Source organism: Atta colombica, unplaced genomic scaffold (assembly GCF_001594045.1).
Source record: "Atta colombica isolate Treedump-2 unplaced genomic scaffold, Acol1.0 scaffold233, whole genome shotgun sequence".
In the NCBI taxonomy this organism is placed as follows: Eukaryota; Metazoa; Arthropoda; class Insecta; order Hymenoptera; family Formicidae; genus Atta; species Atta colombica.
In genome coordinates this window covers 1,676,711-1,695,010 of record NW_017259331.1, presented here as the reverse complement: position 1 = coordinate 1,695,010, position 18,300 = coordinate 1,676,711, and the positions used below count along the sequence as shown (strand labels likewise).

General features: G+C 35.4%; 1 pseudogene; it reads left to right on the top strand.

The window, feature by feature from the left end:
* The first annotated feature begins 446 nt into the window (after window positions 1–446).
* LOC108688405 overlaps window positions 447–18,300 on the top strand; it is a 36,811-nt pseudogene continuing 18,957 nt past the window's right edge.

The window sequence follows — 18,300 nt, the reverse complement described above, 5'->3', positions numbered from 1 at the left end:
TTAATAGCAAATTAAATTTACATATTTTAATGGAGATATGGACATACTTAATTAAAGATTTTCAATACTTCCTGTATTATATCGAATTGTTTCTCGATCTTTGATCAAGTAAACTACAATATTCATTGGTATTTGGTAACGATGTATCTAGACACTAAGATAATCCACAAGTAGCGTAGTTTCTCTGAAGAAAATATTCGTGGAAGTCTCAAAGCATTATTCTAGAATGGTTACAAGATTTACGTTTTCTTAATGAACACCAAAGGATCCTTATTGTTAGACATCGTTACGATTTTGCTTCAAGCCATCCAAATCGAGAGATTTCCACGGAGTGAAATCAATCAAAATCCTTAAGGGCTTTCCATTGCGAAAGATGAGAAAACGCCGAGTAAGAATATGAGAAAAAACGACGAAAAGAGAGAAAGAAAGAGGAAGGAGAGTGAATGATGAAGAAGAGGAAGAAGATCCGTAAGATGCACGTAGCCACGGGGATGTTTGATGAGGACTTCTCCACGGGTTCCCATGGGCAGGTTGGCCCACCCATGGCTTTTCACGATGCACTGGGACGCATTCAGGAGGGACGCACCGATCCCTCCGACACGTACTTCGTAGGGAAGAAACAGATAGAGTCCTTCGTGCCTCCTGACAGCGGGGGCCCCACGAACAATCTGGCAGATATAAACGTGTAATTCTTTCGCGCTTCGCACTCATTGTTCCCCTAAACTATGGATTGCGCTATTGTCGCGTATTGTGCATTCCCCGCCGCCGCCGCCACCCCGCCCTGGTCTACAGGGTTGGAAAGGACATTATTTCCAAGGCGACACCGTGAATGTGTTCGTACATCGCGCGCGGGCTTTACTCGTTACCTCGCGCTTTTATGAAAATACTGCACTTGACTTTCTAGCTAGCACAATGTGACGATATTAAGAACACGAGATTTGGATATGAGTGCGTTAAATAAGCGCTTTGAACATGAAAATGAGAAAGTGCGTTGAACTCATGAAAAGAACGATTTTGCTGAAGTATCTAAAAATTTAGTTAGATACAGATTCAAAAAGAATTTTGTTAGGCTGTCGAAATAAATTATGTATTAGAAAACTCAAATCGGACACCGATATTTAGAATATTGTAACTTTTTTCAACATGCTCGAGTTTTCAACATAATTATTTTAATAATCCAACAAAATTATTTTCTAAATTTATCAAAATTTTTAGATATATAGCAAAATCATTTCTTTCATGCTTTTTAGAAAAAATGCATAATATATGCTTATGCGAAAAAATTATAATATAAATTATATATAAAATAAGATTGGGAAAGATACAAGTTACTTATAAATACTTATTTTTTTATTATATTTATTATAGAAATTGAATACAATAAGTTCATGTATTTTATTTTTTATATTATATGCTTTTATTATTTGCTTCAGTTTTGTATTACCTTGTACTCAATTTCTATAACAAATACAATGGTATAAGGTAATCTTAAATCTAAAAAAGTAATTTATAAAATAACTTTTAAAATCTTGAATATAAAAAGAGATTTCGTAAAAATATTTTAGTATTGCATTGCTAATTCCATACTAACTATTAATCATTAAGTCAAGCTTTTAGCTTATGATAAAAAGTTATTGTTCAATTATTATAAAGTTCTTAGACAATCTTATAATCAAATAATAAATGAAGAAAAAACAGGCAATTAAAAGTCTTAATATGATAATTAATGCGATTAAATTATTAATATATATTTCATTTCTTGTATATAATATAAAAACAAATATAAAAATCAAACATTTTGGCTCAATTCAAGCCATCTTCAGCAGTCTTGCATAATAAAAATTTTTTATAAACATCAGATAGTCGTACATCAAAGTAATTGAGTGCAACATGGAAGTCTCATCGATTACCAAATCTGAAATGTGTAACTGTCAGTTAGCTATTTAACTAAGTGCGAGTTACTCCATAACTGCAATAATAAAATAAAATAAATTAAATTAAGATTGACAAGACGGATAAAACCAGAGCAAATTTCTTATAAGACATAATGTTCGCAGTGTCAAAGTAAAGTCACATATGTAAAATTTTATAATCATTGAAATTTCTTGAGGATCTAACGAGCATTTTTAAATTATTAAGCACAATATTAGAAATTCCTCTTTGCTACTTCCAGGTTGCAAGCGATGTCATCGGTCATACTCTCTAAGCGGTGAGAAGCCGTGAATTATGCGACACATACACAGACATGTAATAATCAACGAATTAATTAAGGTTAATTATTTTTGCGAGATGTTAATCACCCCGCCGCCTCGGTCGACTTCCTCGATTCTCATCGCAATTAATTCGAAATTGCGCAGATGCGCGATAAGTTTTTTGCACAGAAATACTCAAGGCGTTTATATTTAATTATTCGCGAAGCAGCAATTATCCTCACGAAATCATATCTTGATTTATCGTAGGAAAAACAATGCGATATTGCGTAATGTTCGACATATTCATCGTGAAGATTTTTTCGTTCACCGACAAAATGCGATTTATCTTTCGTGTGCATTAACGAACATTTTAGCGAAATATTTTTTTTTCGCAGGAGCCACCTGCTCGCATGGATGATCTAAATCGCCGGTAGTCGAGTCATAAAGTTATATTTTTTTATGATGAGAAGATACGGCACAATTGATACGAAGCGACGTTTACGCGCTGGTTCACACGCCTCCTCGATTCAAAGAGAGAAGCGTCCCCTTATATTATGTGCTTCCCATACGCCGTCATCGTTATCGTTGTCGCGGTTGCCGTCGATGGTGCGTCTCGAACTGCGGCCGATACTAACAGATAATTGAAATAATCCGTGATATGCCTGCCGTCACGACAATCAAAAGGACACATGTCCGAAGCTGCGCGACACTCGCTGACTCCCTTCTGCATCCGAGTTCGTGCATCGATATCGGACGCCGAAAATCGGATGCGACCGCGTCACATAATGTCGTACCTTGAATAATTTTATTGGTGACAAGCAATAGGAAGGCGAGCTCGAGCGCGCCGTCAAATAGCCATTATATTGGTCGTGACGAATCCGTGTATAAAACAAGCGTGACCCAATGTTGTCACGCTGGCTCCGTACTCCGCCCCGCAGTTCATTTGAACTTTACGTCCCCTGGTTCGCCTGATGCAGTTAAATCCGACGCCGGCTCTCATTTCGGACCCTTGGGACACGCGCAATCGCGACCCGGAGTTCAGCGAGATCCTTTGGAGATTTTGCGAACCTGCGAAGTGCACGTATGTCGGCGAGAATAGAGTTTTCATTGTTGAGCTTAATTTCTATATTAATAGATAAGGAGGAAAATTGTTGTTTTACATTATTACTTTCTTACTTCAAAAGTGATACAACTTAAAAAATATAAGTTTCGAATTATTACCATATGAATAAGTTGAATAAACATTATCAATTATCAAAAATGGATTACCTTAATTTTATAAAAAATGATTAATATTATTTGTAAAAATTGAAGATTCATACACAGTGCAAATGATTGGAAATTTTTCAATTGTACAATGGAATATCGTTTCTCTCTCTCTCTCTCTCTCTCTCTCTCTCTCTCTCTCTCTCTCTCTCTCTCTTTCATTTAGATATTAATGCACATAATTATTTGATTTCCTGCATTGTTATGTTTCTTCCTTGCTTAAATTACATTTACAATTAAATTATAATAACTGCAAGCCATTTTGTTTCAATCAGCAAAAACTAATAATGATTAACTAAGAATCAATTTGCAATCGTCTATTCAGTTCAAGAAGTTCAGGTCATAACAAACGAGAGGAACGAAATAAATTCATACACAATCAAATAACTTATCGAATTATACCGATCACGTAACGAGTGAAATGCTGAATAGCCCATTTAGTCGTGAAATTAATTAGTCCCGAAATTCTCGTCACCGTTCTCCTTCTCTTCATGTCTTCCTTGGACCCGTCGATCAAACGACGTTCGAAAAAAAAAGAGAAAATGACAGAAACATAAGTGAATAAATAAAACGAGAGAGGCGAGTAAGTGAGAGAAGATGCTGGTCTTTCGAAAGCAGGCCGCAGGAGCACAATGTTCGTCAAGCGGACAATGGGGTCGGTCCCTTCTCGGCTGGTGGATCGGAGACCCCGGGCCGAGTATATATCGATACTAATCGATAAGCATGCACACCGGATCGTTCGCTCGCGTATACATATATATATTCGACGCGGGACTCGATTAGTCTCCGCATTGTGACCCACCATTCGCCGTCAATGTCTATGGGCGAATGGTAGACTTGAATACGCGTAAGCCCCGAGCATCTCATGTATATATACATAAAACAGAGACACGTGAATGTACGCACGCACACACTTGCGTGCAAGAGGGACTCTGAGAAAACTTGCGGAGGAACGAACGTGTGTCATTGTTAGCCACGTGAGGCTCTAAGTGATTCCTGACATGTTGTCCGTGAAAATGCTTCCAGAGAGAATGGGGAAGAGGTGGAACGGTGAACATCAGATTTCTCTTGCGTCCATTCGAGCCATGCGATCGATCGCTATTAACAGTCCGACTTCGCTTTTTGTTTCGAGTTTCGAAACTACGAGAGCGAGGGGAATCCCTGTCGAGATAGTAAGCGAGATCGCGGTGGTCCTCTCACTGTGGCTTCTCTCCTCCTCGTTGATCCACATCTTCTCTCCGAGACGGCGCGTCACGTTCATTCGCATTGCTACTTTTGATAGCAATCGATTTGAGTATAGCTATGTTCAACAAATAGACCCCCAATTAAAGCAACGAATGATAGATTGCTTAATTATATGTATGTTTGTAGATGCGTGATTCCTTCTACTGAGAATTGATTAATTCTAAAAATATTTCTTCTCAGTATGAAAAAAAACACGAATGTGTTTCCTTTCAAAATATTTAATTCGTACATATAAAATAAAATTATTACAACACAAATGAATGAAAAAAGCATGCGATCAAGGCGAGGTCTTGGTCTAATATTTTTATATAATTTTTTTACAATTTCCAGCAAACTACGCGTTTTAATTATTTATTTAATTATTTATCGGTCTTGAAACACATTCTAGACTGAAGTTGGAGTATGTAAATATAATGTTGGAATATTGCAAATTAAATTGACAAACAATTTAATATTATTGATGTTAATAAGCATCTTTAAAAACACCGTGAAGAATTTATTATACCAACGCTCGATTTAATCTATCGAAATAGCTGTAGTGTCTATCATTTCAAAGAATCATCACGTGTTGGTATTTACCGCGATTTTAGTGGTTGACATTGGTGCATACCTGTCATCTTTAGTAAACGTGGTGTGAAGCGAAGGGCGAATAGGAAAAAAAGGCACCACTCGGACACCCGTCGAGAATTCGAAATCCGAAAAGAAGAATGATGCATCAAAATATGTCGAAAAAATGTCAAAACGTTCGTCGAGATGGAGGAAGATGGGCGCTGATCGAATCTCGAGACGATCCCTCAAATATACTGACTAGCGTTTTTGTCAAAGACTCTTCAGAAAACAGCGTAAATGCATCCAATCGTCGAAGTTCTTTATCCTTTCATTTGCTTGCGCTTTTCAAATACAAAAGTCATATTTTCGTACTTGAACCGACAAACTGAATCGATCATGTGAATGTGCTACTTGTAATTTCTACCAAAAAAAAACTAAGTACAAACATCAGATTCTCTTAAGAAAGAAAATATCTCATACAATTTTTTTATCATTATAATCATGTATATTATAATTTTATTTAGTTTTCAACAGATTGTTGAGAAAACGCAAAACTTTAAAAAAATATATTGCAGCGATCGATGTATCGATCACCTGGGAAATATCGTTTTCTCGTTATTATATATTTTCACCTAACAATTTTTGTACATTTTTGTATATTTCAACTTAATAACTTTCGTGCGATATTTCTGCTAAGTACACAGTTTAAATCACAGTGCCATTGTTGGTCAAGAACGCAACGGAACGCGATAACTCTGCAGGTTGCTATAATGGAATTCCGTGACTTACAGCGCGACTTACAACACGACCGTTGTAGCATCGTATATACATCAGATATTAAATCCGCAGATTTGCTCGACGGCATCAATTTCTTCTCTGACACGTATTTCGGGATATTGGAAAATGTGTCTTCTCTCTCCGTGATCGAAGGGGATCTACGGATCGAGAGAGGGTCGATTCGCGCGAGGCGCGTTCTTACGACTGCAAAAATTCCATTCGGAGGCAATCGAGACGTCTGCGGGAACGAAAATAAAAGTCGGTTCAATCGACACTGCGCCGCACCGCATCGCGACGATGTCTGCTTTCGTCCTTTTCGGTATGCTTTTATCCCAAACGACGGAGAGATCCTTTCGCTAACGTAGACGAAGTTGTAGACGAGAAGAACCCGAAAATGAAACTGTCACTCTGCTCTCGCGGCTATCTTCTTCCTGACTTCAACCTTCCAAACCACGAGAGAAAGCTTCGCTGATCTCTCCTTTCGCTGGCTTCTCGCTCGGATTTACTTTCCTATTTTCGCGAGCCGTTGTCGAGCTAAGACTTTGATATAACGCATTATATGATAAATCTCTGACAGATAAATTTCCAAATTATTTCCTTAATGGCAAAATAATCTAAACAGCGAATTTCTTATTTACCATATATTCGTTTCCCAATAATCTAAATCGCATATCATGATGTGGGATTGATAAAACTATCAGGTGTTGCAAAAGTTCGTATAATCAAGATTAAATGTTACTAGAATTTACTGTAAAATTTTTAATTATATGTATTTTATTATAATGTTGGATTTTGCATTATCAATTGTATCTTGGTCATGAAATTTAATATTGAGTTAATTATGGAGTCTAATAAAATATTCGCCAGTGTTATGTTATTTATTTATAACTAAAAAAAGAGTACATGCCATGAGAATTCTACTTGTAACAAGTTGACTGTTTCTGAAAGTTTGTACCATAAGTTCAATTATATGATTTCAATTATATGATTTAATTATTAGGTGTACAACTTTGCTTCCGCCATTTTCCTATAGATGACTTTAGCGGTAAGGTGGTCGAAGTAAATAGATCATAGACGTCATACAATAAACTTGGGCATCTGTCAACATAACCCCATAGAAACATTAGTCGATTTGTGTCTGCATCATAAAGTTATTCTCGATTGAAAATGTCAGTTTACGAGCCAAATTCTCGTTATTTGCGGGAGGTTTTAATTTTTTGCTTCAATATGAAGAAATCTGCGGTTGAGACTCATCGAATGCTCTCAAATACTTATGGTGAGGCCGCTATTAGTGAAAGAACGTGTCGTGAGTGGTTTCAACGCTTCAAGAACGGTGATTTTGACGTCCAAGGTCATGCTCTGTATTTGATGGGATCAGCTCGGCGTAGTGTATTATGAACTGTTAAAACCGACTGAAACAATCACAGGCGATCGGTATCGAACGCAATTGATGCGTTTGAGCCGAGCATTGAAAGACAAACGGCCGCAATACAACGAGAGACACGATAAAATGATTTTGCAGCATGACAATGCTCGACCCCATGTTGCGAAAGTGGTCAAGACATACTTGGAAACGTTGAAGTGGGAAGTCCTACCCTACCCGCCGTATTTTCCAGACGTTGCTCCCTCTGACTATCACTTGTTTCGATCAATGGCACACGGCCTGGCTGACCAGCACTTCCGGTCTTATGAAGAAGTAAAAAATTGGATCGATTCGTGGATAGCTTCAAAAGATGACCAGTTTTTTCGACGCGGGATTCGTACGCTACGAAAGATGGGAGAAAGTAGTGGCCAGCGATGGACAATACTTTGAATCATAAATGTATAATCAGTTTTTTACAATAAAGCCTCGAATTTCAGAAAAAAAACGGCGGATGCAAAGTTGTACACCTAATACTTATTCTGATGTACTGACTTAAACAAAAATCAGAAACATCTGTTAAATATTAAATCTGTTTAATAATCTTAATTTGTGATATTCAAGGAAACAGTTGTATGCTGCAGGATCCAATTGCATTCCTTGATTAGATATAATAACACATATAACTAAAACATTTTATAATAAATCTTATAATGTCTAACGATAATTCCATGAAATTTTTATAAACATAAAATAAGATTATCATTATGCTTTCGAGCGTTAAAGTAGATTTAGTTGAACGTTCTTGACCATCAATCCATTTAACTGTAAAGACTGCATTGTACACCAACGCAGCAAATAGATGCTTAGAAAAACTTTTGATACGATTACGAACACCCTATAGATAGCGAAATAACCGTTCTACATTATATAGGGTGGTTCCGTATGCAAATAAGGCTTCTCTTTCTGTCCGTTCCTCGAGCTCCACCCCCGTCCTCAGGCGCCCATTGTCCGTTGTTGCATACATGCGTATGCACACAAACACACGAAACGTTACTCACATACTGTGGTGTACATACACGTAAATAACGCGCACACGTAAAAGCACATATAGCGGTCGCTACAAGTATATTAATAATAATATACGCGGTGGCTCCGGGATATGATATAATTATAATCTGGACGCGGGCAGATAGCATCGACAAAGATTACGCCGGCTACTCTCCGTACAGGACAAACCGTTGTAGAGCATCTTTATACTTATCGAGCCGCGAGCATTAGAGTGCATTCACTTTACGGTCTAAGAAAACGGGAATATGCGAGAAGAAAGCATGATACAAGACACATGTTAAATTTCTAAAAAGAAACTGTCGCGCGATTAAAAATATATATTATCATGAGAGGTTCTTTAACGAATAATTAGATTAGCTTATTATTACATTTTTCTGTTAATTATATGATTATATTATGATAATGAACGATTAGATTATGATAAGGAAAATGAATAGATTAACATACTATTCTCTATTTTTAATTCTATTTAAATGAAATTAACACACGTTAATCTCTCGCAATTGTCTATTAAATAAATACATTAAACACTAAAAAAAAAACACAAAAAACACTAAAGTTTTAACTTCACTTAAAGTTATCAATTTAATTTTGAAGAAAAATAATTGCTTTTTGTTATCGTTTATTAAATTCAGGTTATTTTGAAATAAGTCATTCAATATAATTTCATTACAATATAACAATAATATATATTCTATACAGTACAGAAGCTTCCAGCAACATTGCTGAAATGATTTGTGCTGCAGATATAAGACACTGATTGGTTTTTATGTACAATAAATAAGAAAGGGAGATTTTCATTTTTCTAAACTTCCTTAATGATTTTACTGAAATATCAGTGTGAAAATCATATATCTTAGACCGTTTCATCGCAGATCGCAGATTAATGTTCATACTAAGATCATTTCGTGCAGATGATACCATTCTTCTTCATATTAGAAGGGCGCGAAATCTCGGTAAGATCTGCAAGGAAAACGAAAGAAAGTTTATCGCTCAACCGCCAAGCTACTTTCCGCTCTGATACAATATTTACGAGGCGATGCATCATGACCAACAATGGCTCATAACACCCTCGTCGAAGAAAAACCACCCCGATGACCTCTAACGAGATGTGCGTACGTGTGCGTGTGCGTATGCGTGCGTGCGTGCGTGCGTGCGTGTGGTGTGTGTGTGTGTGTGTATGTGTGTGGCGCGTGTGTGCGTGCGTGCGTGCGTGTGTGTGTGTGTATGTGTGTGTGTGTGTATTTGTATTTATGTATTTGTGTTTTACATGTGTACGTTTATGCGTCGTTCCTGAAAAGAGGGTAAAAGTGTTCCTCACATTTTCACATAGTGTGTACACACATGTGTACACGCATGTGGATACATACGTGCGCTTACTACCCGAGGGCTATATCGTATCGGAGGCCAATAGATAACTCTTATCTCGACGAAGCAGTATTCTTACCGATTTTTGGACGGGGTAGAATGTCGAATTCAGGACTGTGCTTATGCGCGACTGGAAGTCGTGAAAGATCGATCGCTGCGTATCTTCCGAGAATTTCTAAAGTTATAAAGTTATTTTTCACATTAGAACAATAATCTATGAAAGTTTTAATATAAAATTAAATTCGTCCAAATGAACAATTCTCTTCCCTTTCGAGGATGTTTTTTTCATCATGTTATTGAAATTGTTAAAATTTTATTTTACTATATTATTTTATATAATGATATTTAATTTTATGTAGTGATATATTGCTATATGTCTAATATATTTAAAGGAAGATTGAAAAAATTAAAAAGGAAAAAAGAAAGGAAAATATATCATCAAATAATGATAAAAAATTAAAAAAAAAAGTTCTGCGTTATATGAGAATTTTAATATATATTTTAGTTTGAGAATATTTCTAATAAGATTCCACGATACGATACTGAATATTGATGATCATGCATGAAGTTCAAAGTTGAACGACGTGCGTCTAAATAACTAGTAGCGTTTGGTGTGACTGAAAGTAGGGGTTGTGCTGAGGCAGACGACCGGAAGGGACGAAATTCGCGCGCGACGAACTGCGAGGGGTTGTACGCGTGCCTCTCCACAACCCCTCCCGGGGATGAGACTAAATCGACTAAACATATACCTTCCGCTTCGTTTAACTATCGAATATGTTTTAGATTTACTTCGACCTTAGATATACCATTACTCGATAAGTCCGCCAATTAGATACGCTGTTCTAACTTGGATTATCCAATTTTCTCGTGTAATACATGTTTCAATTGAAAATTATTTTATCCTATAATTAATTTGGATTTTAAAAAAGTTGAATTAGCGATAAAACAGTGTACGTTAAATATGATAGAATAACTTTTTATTATTAACTGCTATTTAAAATAATGTGAACGACATAATTTATAATTTACAAAAATTAATTACAGTGCTAATTATAAAGACATTAGATATAATAAATATTTATTTGATATGAAAGATTTATATGTTAAAACTGATTTACAAGTCATAGAATATCTTTTGATTTTATTATGATTTAATTATTATTAATTGCGTCTTAAATTAAATAAATGAAGGATCGAAAGAGGAATGCTGTGCTAAGAATTTTGAGAGACCGCCAAAGGTGGACGCCCAGCACTTTATTCGATAAACGCCCATTCACAAAATCTGAATGCATTAACGTATGACCTTGCCTCACCTTTGTAACCGCGATAACCACAGAGGAAGATGAAGATGATGACGCGGCATAGTTATCCGATCGTCCTCTATTATTAGAGCCCAGCATTGTTTCAACAGCACTCCATGATTGACCAATTACCGTTACATCATGTTAGTTGATTCCCGAAGACTCCCGGATTTATAAAAGCTACTGAAAATTGCTTTCATAAACTACAGGCAATTAATTACCAGCATTGAAAAGCCGCACAAGAATAGAGAAGTGAAAAATTAAGCAGAATTTTTTAAATATAAAATAAATTTAATTTCTGTCTCTGCATTTAATACAGAATTCGGCAAAAAAATTATATAAATAATATTATTTTTAAGTAAAAAATAATGATCCTTTAATCTAAATCTCCATAAATCTCTTTTTAACTTTATCTTACATTTTTAAATTCTTGTATAAATGTGAATGTTTTTCTTGAATTTTTTAACAATTTATTAATAGACCGATGAGATATAAAAAAATTTAAGGAAAGCGTCCAGATTTATACAAGAAATTAAAAATATGAGACAAAGTCGACACATTACAGAAACTTATAGATTATTAAGTTATTAAGTTAAAGAATTTTTTATCACAACTTAGAGATAATATTTTTTTACTACAATGAAAATGCACAGAAATTTCTTTTCATAATTTAATCTCGTAAATCATTAATAATGTAGTTATCGCGAACTGCTTGCAATCAAGCGTTATAAAAAGCGTCGGTTTGTATCGGTAACCCTTTTTTTAGTCGACGATCTTGCCAGGAGTAATCGCGGTGTACGTTCTCGCTATCGAGATTATACTAACCGGATTAGCTTGCGGTAGCAGGTTGTCGTGCTTGGTTAGTTAATAGTCTCTGGTAAACTATCGGCGAGCAATACGGGGGTGGCCGTTTCTGTCCCCCATTAAGAAGTCCCTTAACGAGGGTTACGTGGCCAGAACGTAATGCGGATACCCCGCGGCGATCCTGTCGTTACAATCCACCGTGTAATTCGCGCTGCGCATCTGCCAGTCTCTTAGGAAAGCGTAGGTCCTGATCGACGAGATTTATTCGAGCTCTTTCCCAAATATATGCTCCTGTGAGAATATATAGACACTAAAGTGAAAGACGAATACAATTGAGACATCAGATTGGTACATATGGCCGTTTCCGCTTGAAACATTGATCCCTCATTCGATAGATTTTAGATAAATATATATAGAATATCCAATAAATACCAATTAACAATAACATAACATTAATGTTATAATTTCACATTTAACAATATAATAATATATCATATTGTATGTAATAGTACTAGTATGTAACAATATTATGTTACTGCTTATTAATATTTACTGAATAAAAAGCTGATAATTTATACTTCTGATCATTTTTTATTATTAGAGTCAGCATTGTTTCATAATTAAAAAAATAATCAAGGTTAGTAAGTAGAATAATTAATAAAATAATTAACGTTAGTAAGAAATCGTTTTTTTTGTTTAAGCAAGTAATGGATTAAAACAGCTTTAAATTTCTTTTTCTCATTTTTTAATAAAAATTTATTAAAGTACTTTAAACTAATTCTCTCTCTCTCTCTCTCTCTCTCTCTCTCTCTCTCTTTCTCTCTTTCTTTCTCTCTCACAATTCCTGTATTCGAAAATATCTTCATATAATATAAATATGACTTTTTAAATTTAATAATATATCATTTAAAATATAAAGTACTTTTAAAAGTACTTTTAAAGTATATAAATTACTTTTTACAGAGAGGATTTCATGGAAAATAATAAGAATATGTTGAGTTATAATGATGCTAAGAATTCGAAGCGTTTCGTTTACGATGATTCTGACGACAGCGGGCGTTCGCGACGCTACGTTGAGAGCCTGAAACTTCAGCTTCCTTCTATTCCAGGCGAATGAATGGAATTAGTGAGGAGGCTAGCTGAATAATATCGGCTCTATCTGTGGGGGCTAGACCGGGAGAGATGAAACGTATCAGCACAGTGTATCTGCATAGATGTGGGAGACGGGTGCTCTCGCCTCGCGTAGAAGACCAACCCTCCTCGTCACCTCCATTTAAACTCTTCTTTCCTTCTTCTTCCCCTTCTAGCGCATCCCAATTTTTCAAATAGAAACAGAAGGACAAAGTGCGCCATTTCGTGATTGTCAAAATCTCTTCTCACACTCTCGTAAAATATGCACATGAAATTATGCCGTTTAAATGTACTCCATATTCAGTACAGTTTATTATATTTCAATACAATGTCAGTTTTTTAAAAAGTAGAGATTATATAAAAATTAAAAAAAATTACTTTATTATAAAAATTTAATAAATTTCTTGAGAAAATATGATAAACTAAAAATTTGCACATAATAGAATTAGAAAAGAAATAAGACACTCTTATCTAAAAACTCTGTAAATTTAAAAAAAAAACTAGAACAAAGAAATGTGACAGATTGAAATAAATTTCAGCTTTTCTTTTCACGTCCGCGGTCTCGTTAACATTCTTATTCGTCGGAATTGTCGCTCGTTGAATAAAAGTAAGTGAAATAATTTCTCGGAACTTCTCGATGTATTTTAAGATTACGATGCATCCGCGCTCAACACCAACGCATCAGATTATTCTTCGTAATCGTAACAATATTCAAATCTCGACCAGTGCTACCGTCGGAGATATTAGAAATGCAAATATATGCCACGAAATCCGAAATACGTTGGCTTGTCGGCAGTAATCTCGCGGACAAGAGAGCAATCAAAAGACATCCTGTTATCCCCGGGGAACACCCATACTTAACTCCAGTACCTTTCTCAAACCGGATCCATCGTCAATTCTACGATCTTTGAAATGCTCCTCTTATTTGACTACTATGTGCCACACCTTTTTCTTGTGTCATCAAGGAAAATTCTTGAAGATGTCAATAATACATTTTTCTATTAATATATTTCCTCTCTTACTCTTTCTCTATTAAATATTTACAAAATTATATCTTTTATAAATATGTTAAATTATTTGGATATATGTATCAAGAAGATAGGATTTTTTTAAATATATGTATTTATTATTTAAAGAATTTAAAAAATAGAGAAAGTAAAAATAATTTAAGATACAGATATTGTTTGCGATAATGTCAATGATCTTTGATACTAATTATCTTAGATGAAAATATAATTGCGATTTTTTTTTATAAATGATTTTTGTCGGATCTGATTGCATCCTATTAAAAAATTCCGATCCCAAAATCAAGCAGGTCATGTTCACATTTAGGAAGTTAGCCTCATGTGACAAGGGTTCGACCGCGACGGTACCGCTCGTTTGTCACTGACACCGCGATGTTTTACAACGACATCGAAGAACATCCTTATGGTTCTAACGAATGACTTAACTAACTCAACGCGACTCGATGGCTGATCATTTCAACTATAATTGGATTTACAGCCATGATAAAAAAAAACATGCGTTTAGAAAAAAATAAAAGAAAGAAAAAATATACGCAAAATATTGAAATTTATGCGAAAATCAAAAGAATTAATTAGAGATATTTTTATCATAAGATTTGTGAATTTGTAGAATTATAAAACTGTTTTCAAAATAGAACTAGTGTTTAGAGAATGAACGTTACTTTTTCAAAATTTTCTCAAATTTCATTATATTTCTCTCTAAGCGGAACTTATTTCTACAAACGCAAATATAAACATTAGAATATAGTAAAGTAGGGAGTGACTTGTACGTGATTTTAGGCAAAATCAAATTCAATGGTGGCGAGATTGATATCCTGTTACTTGTTGGTTTTAGACCCTCCCCCAGGACGTCACAAGACCTCCTACAGTCATCGTGCTCTTTCCTTTCCTTCTTCTTTCCATCAGTGAATTTCTCAGGATATGGGTCTATATTTGGAATGAATATAATATATTAGTTACACCAGGAACCTGATGTCACGAAGTTATTCGTTTTCATATCTAAGAGTGTTTAGATCATTTCCTCTTTGGTTCCACCATTTCTTGGAATTTGCTGGAATTTCGTGCCTAGCTTGATAAAAAATACAATAAAAAAAGAATATTCTTTTTTATAATACTATTTTAAAATATATTATTTTAAGCAGTTATAGATTATGATTATTTAATTTAATGGTCTTTTCTCTTATATTTTTAATTAGCACGCCATTATTCTATATATCTTATATTACAATAATTATTATAAAATGATTTAGAGATATTTTATATTCATTGAAATTCGATATTCATTGAAATTGCAGCACAAGCTGTGTGTAATTTATCACGCGCAATCGTCTCGGATGTGACTACGATCGGTTGACCACAATAGCTCGTGTTGATGGAGACTCCCTTCGGGCACTCTGACACTCAACGGTACCAATAAACGCAAACAAATTTCTCGAGGGACCGAGATGAGCCTTGCGGGGGAAAACGCTTGTCGCGTTTTCCTTCGTATTATATAGAGACGTATAGAAGAATATTCTCGTGAAACCGTACGTCGTCGCAAGTCTTCCTCTTCTCGGCATGCCGCTTGACAATGGTAGTGCACAATGCTCGCCAAATTACGGCTGTTCCAGTCAAAATACGTTTTCTACGGGCTCTTCTTCTCTCTCTCTCTCTCTCTCTCTCTCTCTCTCTCTCTCTCTCTCTCTCTCTGTCTGTCTCTCCCCCCCCCCTTATATACTCTGTCACCTTCCCGGTCTCCATCTCATTTCTACTCGGGGTCCGTTCTCCGTTTTGGTAATCGCGATCAACCATCTATGGCCACCGTGCATCGGGTGACCGCAAACTGCAGCTGTATTTTCGGTTATCGCCGATCACCGATCTGCGGATTTTCGGTTTTTACGAAAAGCACGAGGGGATGAGAAAAAAAGAAAGAGAAAGGATGAGAACTAACGTCTCACTTCTCTCGTACTCGACATCATTTCGCTTTTTACCGTTAATGTTATTCAGCATTTCTCTGTTCTTATGTTTTCAGCAAACATGTGTTACACTTCGAAAACTTGTATTACATTCGAAACAACAATTGAAACTCACTTCTTCCATGTTTATCATGTTCATTGATACGGTAAAATTATTTGTTTAACTCTGCTGATTTGTTCAAAAAAAGTTTATTATATAATCATATTATGTCAATTTGATAAAAAAGCTTTAAAAAAGAAAAAAGTTATACAGAAAAAAAGATCTTACATTAACAGATGAAGTTATCAAATAGATCAAATAGACCTAGAGAAAAAATTTCTAAACAAACTATTAGAAAATAAATTATATTTTGGATCAAATAAATCTGAACAAATTATACTGAAAAAAAATATAGTCAATTTTAATAAATATTTAGTTGAATACTGCCAACTAACTATTTATTTATTACAAGAAATGTTAATTTGATTTAACAATCTTTTTTTTTATTGAACAAATATTTATTTACTAAATGTAAATGTAAATAAATGTTTAGTGGCAGTATTGAATTAAATATTTATTAAAATTAACAATATTTTTTTTCGGTGTAATAAGATTAAATCTAATTTTGTTTAAATCTGGTAATTTTGTTTGAATCCAGTAGTTAAATCAACAAGTTCATTTGTCATTCTTTTTTCACATATCTTTAATCGTTTCAAAGTTTGAATATATTTATCTTACTATAGGAAATGAGAATCCAAGCAAAATTAATCTAGACTGTCGACCGAAAAAGATGAGATTGCTTTCTTTCTGAAGATCGTCTTATAGTTTGCAGTATATACATCTTCCTCACGCAACGGATGTGAGTTTCGCATTCCCCGGATCCATTTTTTGCGTACCGAAAATCCGTAGTTAAAAACTCTCCGATAGCGAACGATAGAGAGAATCGTATAGGCGCGAGGGCGAGCGTTAAGCAGCTGTCGCCCATTCGGTGCCATTGTCGCGCGATGTTGAGTGTTCCCGAACAGTGGAGAACGACCGGTATTGTACCGCTCCTGAGATCTAACGATTACTGGGTGTGCGATACTATCTCATCTGCATCGGACCGTTCAGCTCTCTCGTTCTTTCTGCGCCTACATAAATAAGTATGTGTCTACGAGCGTGTACTACTGCCCCAGAGAATTAGAGAAATATACTCCTGTCCACCCTGGGAGCACGCGAAGAAGTCTTCCGGTCAAACATCATCCGACGCGAATTTAGATGTCGAGATTGTGCGAGCATTTCGGCACACAATTGAATCGCCACGCTGAGATGTCCTTATTAAGATGGTCGCATCATGTGGAAAATTTGCCGACGAGGCTCGTCGGCAAAGTTGAGGTGCGTGTCGTCTCTATTGTGACAGGATCGCGGATTGCTGCAATCCGATGTCGGTTGATGGGATGTCGCTTGTTGACGAGATTGCGCTTACATTCTTATGTACTTCTCATATTACATTAGGACATTTTTCGAGTATGTCATAAAACTGACTTTACTAGAAAAAAAGATTTTGAATGATAATTAAAACATTTTTTCACGCGAGTGAAAAGATATTTGTAATTTATACAATTTTTCTAATATTGTATGCAAATGTGTGATTATTGTCTATAGAAAAATGTATCCGGGGAGATATCTATTCGATGCATTTTGAAAATAATGTCTCCTTTCTACCGCGCAGCAATTTATAAAATATATGTAGACAGACATCGTTCTGATGTGAATGCGATAAGCTATCGGCATTATGCAGCCGCTTATAAAAACTCGATTGTCGTCGAACAAGCGAACAGGATTAATCTCGATTGGCTCTCTTTTTTTCGATCGGTATATCGAAATGTTTTCTCTGCGAGAAATAATGCTGATTTATAACTCACGTTAATTCGAGATTGCGGTGATTGCAAAGTCGAAGTATGGAAAAATGTATTTTTGGAAAACGTCCAATGGATGAGAACCAAAAGAGTTTATCAGATCCGCATCATCTACGCGAGATACATCCAACTCTTGCGATTTCTCCAAGGGCTGTTATTAAATTTTTAATGGCTTTCATATAATCTGCTCTTTAACGCTCGCGAATGCGAGATAACACGATGAAATATTTCGCGTTAATCGGCACTTTTCGTTCGGTCGATCGTTCATTTAATTTGTCGTTCGATGAATTGAAATTGTTTAATCTCGCGTCAGTGAATGGTGTTGATAATCTACGCGATTTCGTGCAGACCCACAACGATGATACTCGTGAGAGGAGA